This window comes from Leucoraja erinacea, chromosome 30 (genome assembly GCF_028641065.1).
Source record: "Leucoraja erinacea ecotype New England chromosome 30, Leri_hhj_1, whole genome shotgun sequence".
Classification (NCBI taxonomy): Eukaryota; Metazoa; Chordata; class Chondrichthyes; order Rajiformes; family Rajidae; genus Leucoraja; species Leucoraja erinaceus.
In genome coordinates, this window is record NC_073406.1 from 24,652,560 (window position 1) to 24,667,080 (window position 14,521).

Genomic DNA, 14,521 nt, shown 5'->3' on the forward strand with positions numbered 1-14,521 from the left:
ATGTCCTGGAGCAGGGTCTATCCCTTTGCCTGCACATTTGCTGCCTAACCCGCTGAGTTAGAAAGATAGAAACATAGAAAATAGGTGCAGGAGTAGGCCATTTGGCCCTTTGGCCCTTTGGGCTGATCATCTAAAATCAGTACCCCGTTCCTGCTTTTCCCCCATATCCCTTGATTCCTTTAGCCCTAAGAGCTAAATATAACTTTCTCTTGAAAACATCCAGTGAATTGGCCTCCACTGCCTTCTGTGGCAGAGAATTCCACAGATTCACAATTCTCTGGGTGAAAAACGTTTTCCTCATCTCAGTCCTAAATGGCTTTCCCCTTATTCTTAAACTGTGACCCCTGGTTCTGGACTCCCCCAACATCGGGAACATTTTTCCTGCATCTACCCTGTCCAATTCCTCCAGCTGTTTGTTTTTTGTCTATTTTTTAATCTTTTAAGATAACCAGACACTAACCGCTACTAAGATTCCAGAAGCTGGTGCTACTTGGGTAGGGGAGGGATGGAGAGAGAGGGAATGCATTCCGTCTCTCTCCATCCCTCCCCCACCCAAGTCACACCAGCTTCTCGTTCTCACCCAGGAAACAGCTAACAACGGCCTATTTCCCTGATCATTGTTACTTTTTTGAATATCTATCATTCATTGTTCTATACCTCTCTACATCATCAGCTATATCTTTTGTTTCCTTTTCCCATGACTTTCAGTCTGAAGAAGGGTCTCGACCTGAAACGTCACCTTTTACTTCTCCCCAGAGATGCTGCCTTGTCCCGCTGAGTTACTCCAGCATTTTGTGTTTATCTTCGGTGTCTGCAGTTCTTTCCTACGCTAAAATTCCAGGGTTTGGAATAAAATCCTTGTGACATGAGGCTTATAAATAGAACATACCAGGTTCCAACTCTGGCCAGACTAGACAGCTTTAACAGAGGAAGTTAATGTAATCCCAATTGGACTTCCTTACAAAAATGATATGAACAATACCACTAACGATCATTCGCTAAATTTATTTATAATGTTACATAAATAAGTTGGTGCTCTATTGATCTTCATTGAAGCATTCAGTGTAGGTCGCCTCCAAACCACGCTCGAAAGACAGATGATTTCCAAAACTCTGCATTCCTACTTCTCGCTATGAGTATGGAAATAGTCATTCATAGCTCTGACTCATGCCTGTATTTTAAGGTTTAGTGGAAAAGATCTAGGGGTCTTGTGTTATCCTCTGGTCACTTTGAGCAGAGATGACCCAGGCACTTGCACTCTGTCCACCAAGGCCTGCTGGTTCTCCCACTTGCTAACCATTTTAACTCCCCTTCCGATCCGCACACTGACCTTTCGGTCCTGGGCCTCCTTCATTACCAGAGTGAGGTCAGACGTAAACTGCACCTCATATTCTGCTTAGGTGGCTTATAACCCAACAGTCTTACCTAGACTTAGTTCCTCCCACACTGTTGAGTGCATTGGGCAGCAAGCTTTCGCCATTCGGTTTGGTTATGTGCGACGTGTTCCACCCTCGATAGGCTTGTGTCCCGGGCTTCCAAATCCTTCAGGAATGTTTGCCTCCATGTGAGTTTTGGTCGGCCTCTTTTCCTTCTTCCGTCAGGTTGCCATGTCATTGCTATCTTAGGTGCACGTTCTGGTGACATTCTGAGTACGTATCCTGCAGATTTCATCCTGCGTCCCTCTATGTCCTGGCTGAGAGGCTTTGTTGCAGTCTCACAGCAGTTCTCCTCGTTTGTGATGTGGTCTCTGTAGCTAGTCTTCAGGATCCTCCTCAACCCAACAGTATGAACATTGAATTCTCCAAATTCAAGTAGACAATTCTTCCCCCCCCCCCCCCACTCCCCCCCCCCCCCCCTTTCCCCCTTCCTTCCATATACCCCATCTGCATACCATTTCTCCTTTTCCCCTTGCCCTTGTCCCCTTTCATCTACATTCCTTTACATTTTACTCCTCTTCTATCCTTTTTCTCCTAATCTCATAATTGTGGTCTTTTCATCCCTGGCCTTTGTCCAACCATCTGACAATCAAACCCCCCCCCCCCCCCCCCCCCCCCCCCCTCCCCCTCTCACTTGCCAGGCTTTGTCATGCCCCCACCTCTTTCCACACATTCTCCCCACTTAAGGGCCTGTCCCACTTGGGCGATTTTTCAGCGGACTGCCGCCGACTGTCAAGTTTGCGGCAGTCGCCTGATAAACCGGGAACTGGAACGGCGACTGTCAGAGTGGAACACACGCACGCACGCACGCACACACACACACACACACACACACACACACACACACACACACACACACACACACACACAGCACGCACGCACGCACGCACGCACACACACACACACACACACACACACACACGCACACACACACGCACACACACACGCACACACACACACACACACACACACATACACACACACACACACACACACACACAAGCACGCACGCACGCACGCACACACACACACGCACGCACGCACGCACACACACACACACACACACACACACACACACACACACACACACACACACACACACACACACACACACACACACACACACACACACACACACACACACACATCGCAAAGGCGGAGGCCAGGGAAAGCGGGGTCTGAAATTCACACGGTGCAAAGCCAAGGTGATACAGACAGGAAGGTTAAGACAGTGTACGGTAAGTCCTTTAAAAGAGGGGGGGAGGGGAGAAGAGGGGAGAAGGGGTGAGAAAGGGGGAGAAGTGGGGGGGAAGGAGTGGAGACACTTTTAAGAAGCCAGACAACTTTTAGTAAGCCAGAGATACACAGCTGTGAAGTTCGGCAGGCATTTAACATTACCGGTCGGTTATCCTTGGTTCTGAAAACTCGTGCTTACGTTTTTTTTCCCCCAATGAGCCAATGAAAATGAACAGTCAGCAAAGGCAATTAACTAAAACTAACTACGACTATCTCGACTACCCATAACTACATGGCGACCCCGCTATAAACGGCACCTACGACTGCAGGTTTATCGATTTTCTCCATAGCGACCAATGTTTGGTTGAAAAACATGTTGAAATTTGCGGCGACCATACTGAGGCCGCGACTAGTTCCCAGAATGCGGGAAGTCCTCGCGACCATGAAGGACACTCACCGGAGACCACCATCAAATATGTGGTGACCATGTGGCGACCATGTGGCGAGCGCAGAGTCTCTTGCACTCGCCTAAAAAGTCGCTTAAATGGGACAGGCCCTTTAGTCTGAAGAAGGGTCCCAACCCGAAACGTTGCCTATCCATGTTCTCAAGAGGTGCTGCCTGACCCGCTGAGATATTCCAGCACTTTGTGTCTTATTTGGCAAACCAGCGTCTGCAGTCCTTGTGTTTACTGGTCAGGCATGGGTTAGCTATCAGGCCATTACTCAGGATCACGTAATTGAATCCACAGTCAGCTGCTAGCTGTTCTTTCCTCAAAAGCCTTGATCTTTTCTAACAGGTTGACTAGTTCTGAGCATTGGCAGATTTTCTCTGCCCTGTTTAAAAATCAACTGCACAAAACTGCTGCAGGAAAGTGCTTCAGTGCAGCTAAATATGTTGCAAATGTATTTCAGTGTGAATACATTTCGTAACGGCCTGCTCCTTTTATGATGAAGCTGAGCTAATCACTACACTACAATTAAACTAAATATCCAATCAATAACAGTGCACAAAGACCATTTAATTATTTTTTTTTAATCAGTGATTTCCAAGATTTATTACTTCAGTCGTGGATTGGAAATAAAATGAAATCTAATCATTATAATTATAGTGATTATCAGCAATTAAGAAGGAAATCTGTGGTGAGGTGGGGACTGAGGGTGATGAGAACAGAAAACGTGGGGCTGGCCAAAAGTCTGAAGATACAGGCCAGCATCAGGGATAAGAAGAGTAAGGGTTGACACGTATGTTTTGGCACCAGGGGGGCATAGTTTTGTGTGGAGGAAATGAAAAATGTAGAACTGCTGTCTCACAGCGTTGGATCCTGACCTTGGATGCTGTCTGTGTGGAGTTCTCCCTGTGACTACATTGGTATCCTACGAGTGCTCCGGTTTCCTCCCACTTCTCAAAGACGTGCAGACTTGTGGGCCTCTGGAGGGGCCTACATTAAACGCTTCAATTGAATTGAATTGAATTGAATACATTTTATTCGCCAAATATGTAAATACACAAGAATTTGCCTTAGTGCTTTGCTCACAAGTAACAACACAATATACAGTAGACAATTAAAAATAAAACATTATAATTTAAACATGTGAAGAATTAAATAAAATTACCAGAACAAAAGGAGGCTACAGACTTTTGGTTATTTAGTAGAGCTACTGCTTGGGGAAAAAAAAAAGCTGATTTCATGTCTGGCTGTGGCAGCTTTGACAGTCCGGAGTCGCCTTCCAGAGGGAAGTGCTTCAAAGGGTTTGTGGCCAGGGTGAGAGGGGTCAGTGATGATCTTACCCGCTCGCTTCCTGGCCCTTGCAGTGTACAGTTCGTCGATGGGGGGGATGGTTGAAGCCAACAACGTTCTCGGCTGATCGAACGATCCGTATGTCGTGCTTGGTGATTGAGCCAAACCAGATCATGTTGGAGAAGGTGAGGACAGACTCTATGATAGCAATATAAAACAGGATCAGCATTGCCTGTAGCAGATTGTGTTTTTTCAGCTGCAGCAGGAAGTACATCCTCTGTTGGGCCTTTTTGACTGTGGTCGATGGTGGCCTCCCATTTAAGGTCCCTGGAGACGATAATTCCAAGGAATTTAAATTACTCCACAGATGTGACTGTGGTGTTGTTGATGGTGAGTGTGGGGAGGGGAGGGGGAGCTCTCCTAAAGTCTATAATCAATTCCATCATCTTAAGAGCATTGATCTCCAGGTTGTTGCGATGGCACCAGGATGCCAGCTCTGCTGTGAAGATCAATAGAGCACCAACTTATTTATGTAACATTGATCTATCTATCTATCTATCTATCTATCTATCTATCTATCTATCTATCTATCTATCTATCTATCTATCTATCTATCTATCTATCTATCTATCTATCTATCTATCTATCTATCTATCTATCTTTAAAACTCTCATCTTGTTTGTTATTATGTCTGTGATTCTATCTCTCTGTCTGTGATGTGATCCTGAATACGCCAAAATGGTACACGATAGCGCTCCAATTTTTGGTCCACCTTACTCACCATTGTCCTGTGATGTGCATTAGCCAAATTGATGTTATATTTTACAAGTTATTCACATTTTAAAACATAAAAAATTATTTTTTCACTTTAACACAGTTGGGAGTCCTGTCATTTGTAACATTGTAATGGGCAGGGGCGGGGTTTGTGGAATAAGGTTTTTTAAAGTGAAACATCAATTTTTTAAAGTTTAAAAAGAGGGAGGGTGAAAAGGAGGGGGAGGGAGTGCTGAGGGATGAGGGGAAATGAGCCACGCCTGCACAGTTGGGGGCTATGGGTGAGTGGTGGAATATTGCGTTTGGGGAACGGGACCCAACTGGTCCCACTTGGTCTAGTGTATTACTAAAACTCTCATCTTGTCTGTTTCTATGTCTGTCTGTCTGTGCAGAGTGTGATCCTGAATTACGCCAAATCGGTACATGATAGCGCTACAATTTTTGGACAACCTTACCATTGTCCTGGTGTATGGTGTATAAAGTTTTGTTCAGATTGATGTTATTCACAAGTTATTCACATTTTAAACTTAAAAAATTTAACCTTTCATTGTAAAAAATCCAATTCCATTTGTCCTGCCCCTACCCATTACAATGTTACAAATGACGGGACACTGGGAGTCCTGTCATTTGTAACATTGAAACGGGCAGGGGCAGGGCAGGTGGAATTGGATTTTTTAAAGTGAAAAGTCAATTTTTTTTAATTTATAAAGAGGGAGGGAGGGAGGGAGAAGAGGAGGGGCAGGAGTGCTAGGGGAATGAGGGGAAATGAGCTGTGCCTGTGCAGTTGGGGGCTATGGGTAAGTGGTGGAATATTGCATTGGTGAAACGGGTTGTGTTGTGGGAAGTGGTGAATGGTGGAATATTGTGTTGGGGGAACGGGACCCAACGGATCCCACTTGGTCTAGTATATTACAATGAAAATCGCAATGTTTTGATCCCACTTGGTCTAGTATATTACTAAATCTCTCATCTTGTTTGTTAGTATGTCCGTGAATTGTCTGTCTGTGAGTTGTCTGTGAGGTGATCCTGAATCCGGTACACGATAGCACTACTATTTTTGGCCCACCTTACTCACCATTGTCCTGTGATGTGTTATATCAAGTTTCATTCAGATTGATGGTATATTTTACAAGTTATTCACATTTTAAACTTTACAAGAACCACTTTAATAAAATTCAATTCCATCTGCACAGCAGCGTTTGACATCACAATGGGATCCCGTATCTCATTTGCATAAAAAATTGCTTTTTTAAAAAAAAACATTGCGATTTTCATTGTGTGGAGGGTGGGGAGAGGGATAGGGGGAAGGTGAGGAATGGGGTAGCAGGGAGGGAGAGGTGTTATGGAGGGAGGGAGTGACTGAGAGTAGGGGAAAGTAGTGGGAGGGAGAGGTGAGGGAGGGAGTGGGAGAGGAGAAGGGAAAGATGAGAAAGGTTGAAGAGGAGGGAATGCTGGGGATGAGGGGGAATGGAGTAGGATAGGGGTAGGAAGAGCGATGGCGAGGTAATGGAGGGGAGGTAGGGGCTGAGAGGAGGCAGCAGAGGAGAGTTGGTGGAGGATGGGGAGAGGGAGGATAATAGAGGAGGTGAATAGTGGACTGAAGAGGGAGAGTGAAACGTTCACATTGATCTTATTTTTTACAAGTTATTACCATGTCAGCGCAGTCGGGGGCTATTGGTGAGTGGTGGAATATTGCATTTGGGGACCAGGCCTCCCATGTGATAGGGACCTAGCGGGTCCCACCTGGCCTCAGTAAATTGCCCATAGTGCATGGGGAATGAATGGGAAAGTGGGATAACATAAAACTAGTGTGAACAACTGATCGATTATTTAGTTTAGTTTAGTTTTAGTTTAGTTTATTCACGTATACTGAGGTTCAGTGAAAGGTTTTCTGCTGCATGTTAACCAGTCAATGGAAAGACTTTATACAATTACAATTGAGCCGTCCACAATGTACAGATACAGGATAAAATATAATGTTTAGTCTGCGTGGACTCGGTGGGCCGAAGGACCTGTATCCATGCTGTATCTTTAAACAAAACTAAACTAAATTCAGGCAAAGAACTACTGCATATATTTGATGTAAAATCATAAGGGCTGGAAATGAGTGCTTAGAATTGAGTTGTGAAAATTCTCATAGTGTAAGCTAAATGGAGTAATGCCCCTGTCCCACTTAGGAAACCTGAACGGAAACCTCTGGAACAGCAGGTCAAGCAGCATCTCTGGAGAAAAGGAATAAGCGATGTTTCAGGTTTTGGGTTTGAAGAGAGATTCTGACTCGAAACGTCACATATTCCTTCTCTCCAGAGATGCTACCTGGCCCGCTGAGTTACTCCAGCATTTTGTGTCTATCTTCAATGGAATTTAGCTGTCTGATTGACTAAACTCAGTGAGGGCTTGACATTTGTTCTGCCTTTCCGGAAAGGGAATTTATTTCAAGTGTAAGTTATAAAATATCCTTTGTCTATGCCAGAGGACATTGGTTTCAGATAACAGCAAAAGAAAATGCGAGCAGTCAATCTGAAGAATATTTTTACTCGGCAGGTTATTGTCTGAAATTTTCTCAATCAATATGTAGAGGGGCCTACTGCAGAAGGGACAAATCAACACCCACTCAGGAAATCGCACAGGGTATGGGCATCTGACTGCATTGTTTTTTTTAACCAAAAATAATTTGAATCAATTATTTACACATATTAATTACAATACAAAACAATACTAACAAATCCACCAACGTAAAACAAAATAAAGTAAATATTCTTAAATATTAAATCACTATTTCCCCATCCTTATTGAAGATGCATTTCACCCCCCGCGATGCCCAGTGGTCCTGGAAATCCCCCATGGAGCCCGTGGACAGCGCGCTGATTGCACTGTTAGTGGGGGAGCACTTTGCTAACTACGACCATCTTGCTATTAGCTTTAAAACTGCTGGGAAAGCATAGGACTGGTCCAAAGTTAAACTCCTGAATATGACCCTGGACAATTTTGACGTTATGAGATAGGAACTTCCAAGAGTTGACTGGAGGAGTGTGTTTCCATATAAAGAGGCATCTGGCAAAGAGACCCGGGTTTGATCCTGACTGTAGGTGCTTATCTGTACGGAGTTTGTACGTTCTCCCTGTGACTGTGTGGGTTTTCTCCAGGTGCTCTGGTTTCCACCCACACTCCACCCACACTGTGTAGGTTTGTAGATGAATTGGCTTCTGTAACTTATCTGCAACCTATAGGATAGACCAAGTGTATGCGGGCTCGCTGGTCAAAGGGCTTGCCTACACGCTGAATCTTGAAAAATAAAACTCTAAAACTAAATGGGAGGCTTTTAAAAGTGAGATATAGAGAGTTCAGGGCCAGCATGGTCCTATTAGAGTGAATGGAAATATCAAATAGTTTATGGAGAGAGGAGCAGAGTTAAAGGGATATTGCGTGGCAGGGTTTTAACTCAGAAGGTTGACAGGTGCCTGAGACACACTTTTGGGTGTGGTGATGGAGACATATTGGATAGGGCACATGGATATACAGGAAGGGGTGTGGATTATGTGCATGCAAATAAGACTTGGTCTTGGCATCATGTTGGGCACAGATATTGTGGACCAAAGTGCCTGTTCCACTGCTGAACTGGTTCATGTTCGATATGTTCTAAGGAGTGAGAGAGACCAACTTTAGGGGCTATTAAAGTAAAATTTGCTGATTAAAAAACGGCGAATTTGGGAGAAACATTGTTACTTGGGGAGAATGGAACTCTTCCTCACATGGAGTGGTCCCATTTAGTTTAGTTTAAGGATACAGTGCAGAAACAGGCTCTTCGGCCCATCAAGACCCGCCAACCAGCGATCCCCACACACACTTAGCACTATCCTACACACTAGGAACAATTTGCCTTTTTTTTTCGCCAAGCTACAAACCTACACATTTTTGTCTCACATACTCCAGAGCTGTAATTTACCATTTGATCAAAGATTCCCAGAACTCAAAGAACAGAAGAGTAACTTATCAGTAATAATAGATTTTGAGATTAAACAAAAAATGTATCCTGCATATCTGAATAGATCTAAAGATGTTGGCAATTAACCCAGATGAGCCAAGATCTAAACAGGGAAGGCATTTTAACATTCCACAGTTCACCATTTCTGTTTTTAATTTGGTAAAGTTTATTTCAGCTTAATCGTAGCTGCATTGCAAGAAACCAAAGGCGTGTTTATGTCATACTTTATCATAACGCCATATATTCCTCCATGTGCTTCTTGAAGGGAATTGTTCCCCAGAAGTGCATTAATATTGGTCAGTGTACATTAGTAAATACATTATACCTTCAGGACTGTGAAAATAGATATCTGTCCCAGGGAACGCATTAGTTTGTAAGGGCTTCTTAAGAATGTGTTGATGTGCGCAGGAGATCCCTAATCTGAGAAAATACATTCTTGCCATAGAGGGAGTACAGAGAAGGTTCACCAGACTGATTCCTGGGATGTCAGGACTTTCATATGAAGAAAGACTGGATAGACTCGGCTTGTACTCGCTAGAATTTAGAAGATTGAGGGGGGATTTTATAGAAACTTATAAGATTCTTAAGGGGTTGGACAGGCTAGATGCAGGAAGATTGTTCCCGATGTTGGGGAAGTCCAGAACAAGGGATCACAGTTTAAGGATAAGGGGGAAATCTTTTAGGACCGAGATGAGAAAAACATTTTTCACACAGAGAGTGATGAATCTCTGGAATTCTCAGCCACAGAAGGTAGTTGAGGCCAGTTCATTGGCTATATTTAAGAGGAGTTAGATGTGGCCCTTGTGGCTGAAGGGATCAGGGGGTATGGAGAGAAGGCAGGTACAGGATACTGAGTTGGATGATCAGCCATGATCATATTGAATGTCGGTGCAGGCTCGAAGGGCCGAATGGCCTACTCCTGCACCTAATTTCTATGTTTCTATGTTTCTATTAGCCAACCTCCAATCTTCTGGCACTTCACCAATGGCAATCAATAATACAAATGCCTCCTGAGGCATGTATGTGATATGTGTTTGGATATTTTCATCTCAGCTTCTTAAACAGTAATAATCTTATTCAAAGGTGTCAGAAGTGAGATGCCAGAATAGAAAGTCTGTCCAAATGTGACAATGTATCGTATCCATAATATTTGGGGTAATTGTGCTGAATATCCTCTAAGGGATGTTACGCAATCTTAGTGATGTTACTAATGGGGCAGTCATGGTGGCACAGCGGTAGAGTTGCTACCTTACAACAAAATGCAGCTCAAGAGACCAGGGTTCGATCCCGACTACGGGTGCTGTCTGTATGGAGTTTGTACGTTCTCCCCGTGATCTGTGTGGGTTTTCACTGAGATCTTTGGTTTCCTCCCACACTCCAAAGACGTACAGGTTTGTAGGTTAATTGGCTTGATAAAAATGTAAAATTGTCCAAGTTGGCGATATCCTGCCAACTACAAAATTCAGAAGGTTCAGAAGGTTCACAACATCCGAGAAAGAGTATAGACACAAAATGCTGGAGTAACTTAGCGGGTCAGGCAGCATCTCTGGGGAAAGTGGATAGGTGTTGTTTCAGGTCTGGATCCTTCTTCAGACTGATTGCAATGGGGGCAGGAGCGGGCGGGGGGGTAGAAGTTCAGGAAGCGAGGGAACAATTCGGGGTCGGCAACAGATGACCTCAAGCAAGGAGGTTCTCTGATAGTCCAATTGTTGGCAAGAGACAGTATAAGCCCAAGAGGGATACATTGTTACAAACTGTGGGGCTGGTTGAGGGGCTTTTAGTTGAGGGTGGAGGGGGTGGGAGGGACAGGGCGAGGGGGAGAGGGAGGGAAGAGGGAGGGAATAGTTTGTATGTTACCTAAAATTGGAGAATTCAATGTTCATAATGCTTATTATATTATATTATTCATATTAATCATATATATAATCATATTAAATTACCAAAGCAAAATATGATTAAGAAAGGACTGCAGATGCTGGAAAAATCGAAGGTAGACCAAATGCTGGAGAACCTCGCTCCGAAGACCTACCTTGAAGACGTTCTCCTCCTCTCTCCAAAGACATGAACATTGACTTCTCCAATTTCAGGTAGTCCTTGCTTTATAACCATATAACCATATAACAATTACAGCACGGAAACAGGCCATCTCGGCCCTACAAGTCCGTGCCAAACAACTTTTTTCCCTTAGTCCCACCTGCCTGCACTCATACCATAACCCTCCATTCCCTTCTCATCCATATGCCTATCCAATTTATTTTTAAATGATACCAACGAACCTACCTCCACCACTTCCACTGGAAGCTCATTCCACACTGCTACCACTCTCTGAGTAAAGAAGTTCCCCCTCATGTTACCCCTAAACTTCTGTCCCTTAATTCTGAAGTCATGTCCTCTTGTTTGAATCTTCCCTATTCTCAAAGGGAAAAGCTTGTCCACATCAACTCTATCCCTCTCATCATTTTAAAGACCTCTATCAAGTCCCCCCTTAACCTTCTGCGCTCCAGAGAATAAAGACCTAACTTATTCAACCTATCTCTGTAACTTAGCTGTTGAAACCCAGGCAACATTCTAGTAAATCTCCTCTGTACTCTCTCTATTTTGTTGACATCCTTCCTATAATTGGGCGACCAAAATTGTACACCATACTCCAGATTTGGTCTCACCAATGCCTTGTACAATTTTAACATTACGTCCCAGCTTCTATACTCAATGCTCTGATGTATAAAGGCTAGCATACCAAAAGCTTTCTTTACCACCCTATCTATATGAGATTCCACCTTGAAGGAACCATGCACGGTTATTCCCAGGTCCCTCTGTTCAACTGTATTCTTCAATTCCCTACCATTTACCATGTACGTCCTATTTTGATTTGTCCTGCCAAGGTGTAGCACCTCACATTTATCAGCATTAAACTCCATCTGCCATCTTTCAGCCCATTTTTCTAAATGGCCTAAATCACTCTGTAGACTTTGGAAATCCTCTTCATTATCCACAACACCCCCTATCTTGTTATCATCTGCATACTTACTAATCCAATTTACCACACCTTCATCCAGATCATTGATGTACATGACAAACAACAAAGGACCCAACACAGATCCCTGAGGCACCCCACTAATCACCTGCCTCCAACCCGACAAACAGCCATCCACCATTACCCTCTGGCTTCTCCCATTCAGCCACTGTTGAATCCATCTTGCTATTCCTGCATTTATACCCATCAGTTTAACCTTCTTAACCAACCTTCCATGAGGAACCTTGTCAAAGGCCTTACTAAAGTCCATATAGACAACCACTGCTTTACCCTCGTCAATTTCCCTAGTAACCTCTTCAAAAAATTCAAGAAGATTAGTCAAACATGACCTTCCAGGCATAAATCTATGTTGACTGTTCCTAATCAGACCCTGTTTATCCAGATGCTTATGTATATTATCTCTAAGTATCTTTTCCATTAATTTGCCCACCACTGAAGTCAAACTAACAGGTCTATAATTGCTAGGTTTACTCTTAGAACCCTTTTTAAAGAATGGAACAACATCCGCAGTACGCCAATCCTCGGGGACTATTCCCGTTTCTAATGACATTTGAAATATTTCTGTCATAGCCCCGGCTGTTTCTACACTAACTTCCCTCAATGTCCTAGGGAATATCCTGTCAGGACATGGAGACTTATCCACTTTTATATTTTTCAAAACTGTCATTACTTCTTTTACTTTGAAACTCATAGTATCCATAGCTACTCTACTAGTTTCCCTTACCTCACATAATTCAATATCCTTCTCCTTGGTGAATACCGAAGAAAATAAATTGTTCAATATCTCCCCATCTGTTTTGGCTCTGCAGATAGCGGTCCACTCTGTCTCTCCAATGGACCAATTTTATCCCTCGTTATCCTTTTGCTATTAATATAGCTGTAGAAACCCTTTGGATTTACTTTCACCTTACTTGCCAAAACAACCTCATATCTTCTTTTAGCTTTTCTAATTTCTTTCTTAAGATTCTTTTTACATTCCTTATACTCCACAAGCACCTCCTTTACTTCATGCTGCCTATAATTATTGTAAATCTCCCTCTTTTTCCGAACAAGATGTCCAATTTCCCTCGAAAACCATGGCTCTTTCCAATTTTTACTGTTTCCTTTCAACCGAACAGGAACATAAAGATTCTGTACTCTTAAAATTTCCCCTTTAAATGTCCTCCATTTCTCTTCTACATCCTTCCCATAAAACAAAATGTCCCAGTTCACTCCTTTTAAATCATCTCGCATCTCATCAGCCCATTTACAGAATGTGTTTCCCAGTCTATGTGTGGAAAGTTGAAATCTCCCACAATCACTACCTTGTGCTTACTACTAATATCTGCTATCTCCTTACATATTTGCTCATCCAATTCTCGTTCCCCATTTGGCAGTCTATAATACACCCCTATAAGTGTCATTTGTACCTATATGTACCACGACCTCAGGCTCCTCTCCCTCTGATTTCAGGATATCTTGGATGCGTTGAGACACGTCCGAGACCTTGGCACCAGGGAGGCAGACCACCATCCTGGTCTCCCGACTACGTCCACAGAAACGCCTATCCGACCCCCTAACAATAGAGTCCCCAATTAATATTGCCCTCTTCTTTTTTTCCCTACCTTGCTTTCTCCCGCCTTCTCCTACCCTTCCCAGCTCTCCCACAGCCTACTGTCTCCGCCTCTTCCTTTCTTCTTCCCGCCTCCACATCAGTCTGAAGAAGGGTCTCGACCCGAAACGTCACCTATTCCTTCGCTCCATAGATGCTGCCTCAGCCACTGAGTTTCTCCAGCATTTTTGTCTAAAGCGAAATATGAGGTGCTGTTCCTCCAGTTTGCATGTGGCCTCACTCTGACAATGGAGCAAGGGCAGTATGGGAATGGGAAGAGGAGTTAACAACCGGGAGATCCTGTAGATCTGAGAAAGGGGAATGCCTTACGCTGCCAAAGACCCGGGTTTGATCCTAATTGTGGGTGCTGTCTGTATGGAGTTTGTACATTTTCTCTTAGACCCCGTGGGCAGTCTCCAGGTATGTTGGTTTCCTCCCACACTCCAAAGACGTACAGCTTTGTAGGTTAAATAAGTAGCATCTGTAAACAAATTGTAAATCGTCTCTAACGTGTGGGAGAATGTGCTAGTGTGCGGGTGATCAATAGTCAGTGTGAACTTGGTGGGCCGGTGGGCCTGTTTCCATGCTGTATCTCTAAAGCCTAAAGTCTAAAGTCTGTATACCTCCATTGTGTATGTGTGTGTAAAATAATTAATACCTGGTGATCTGAGATGATTTTTATTGTTATTGATGTCTGCTGTTGAGGTTATCAGGGCCAAGGGCAAT

The 14,521-nt window shown here is 43.7% G+C and overlaps 1 protein-coding gene across 1 annotated transcript in view; it reads right to left on the reverse strand.

The window, feature by feature from the left end:
• Positions 1 to 13,808, reverse strand: part of LOC129711753 (uncharacterized) — a 53,215-nt gene extending 39,407 nt beyond the window's left edge. The window contains exon 1 of the mRNA XM_055659682.1: positions 13,614 to 13,808. The gene's annotated coding sequence lies outside the window, so the exon portion shown is untranslated. The remainder of the gene's footprint in view (positions 1 to 13,613) is intronic.
• Positions 13,809 to 14,521: the final 713 nt, after the last annotated feature.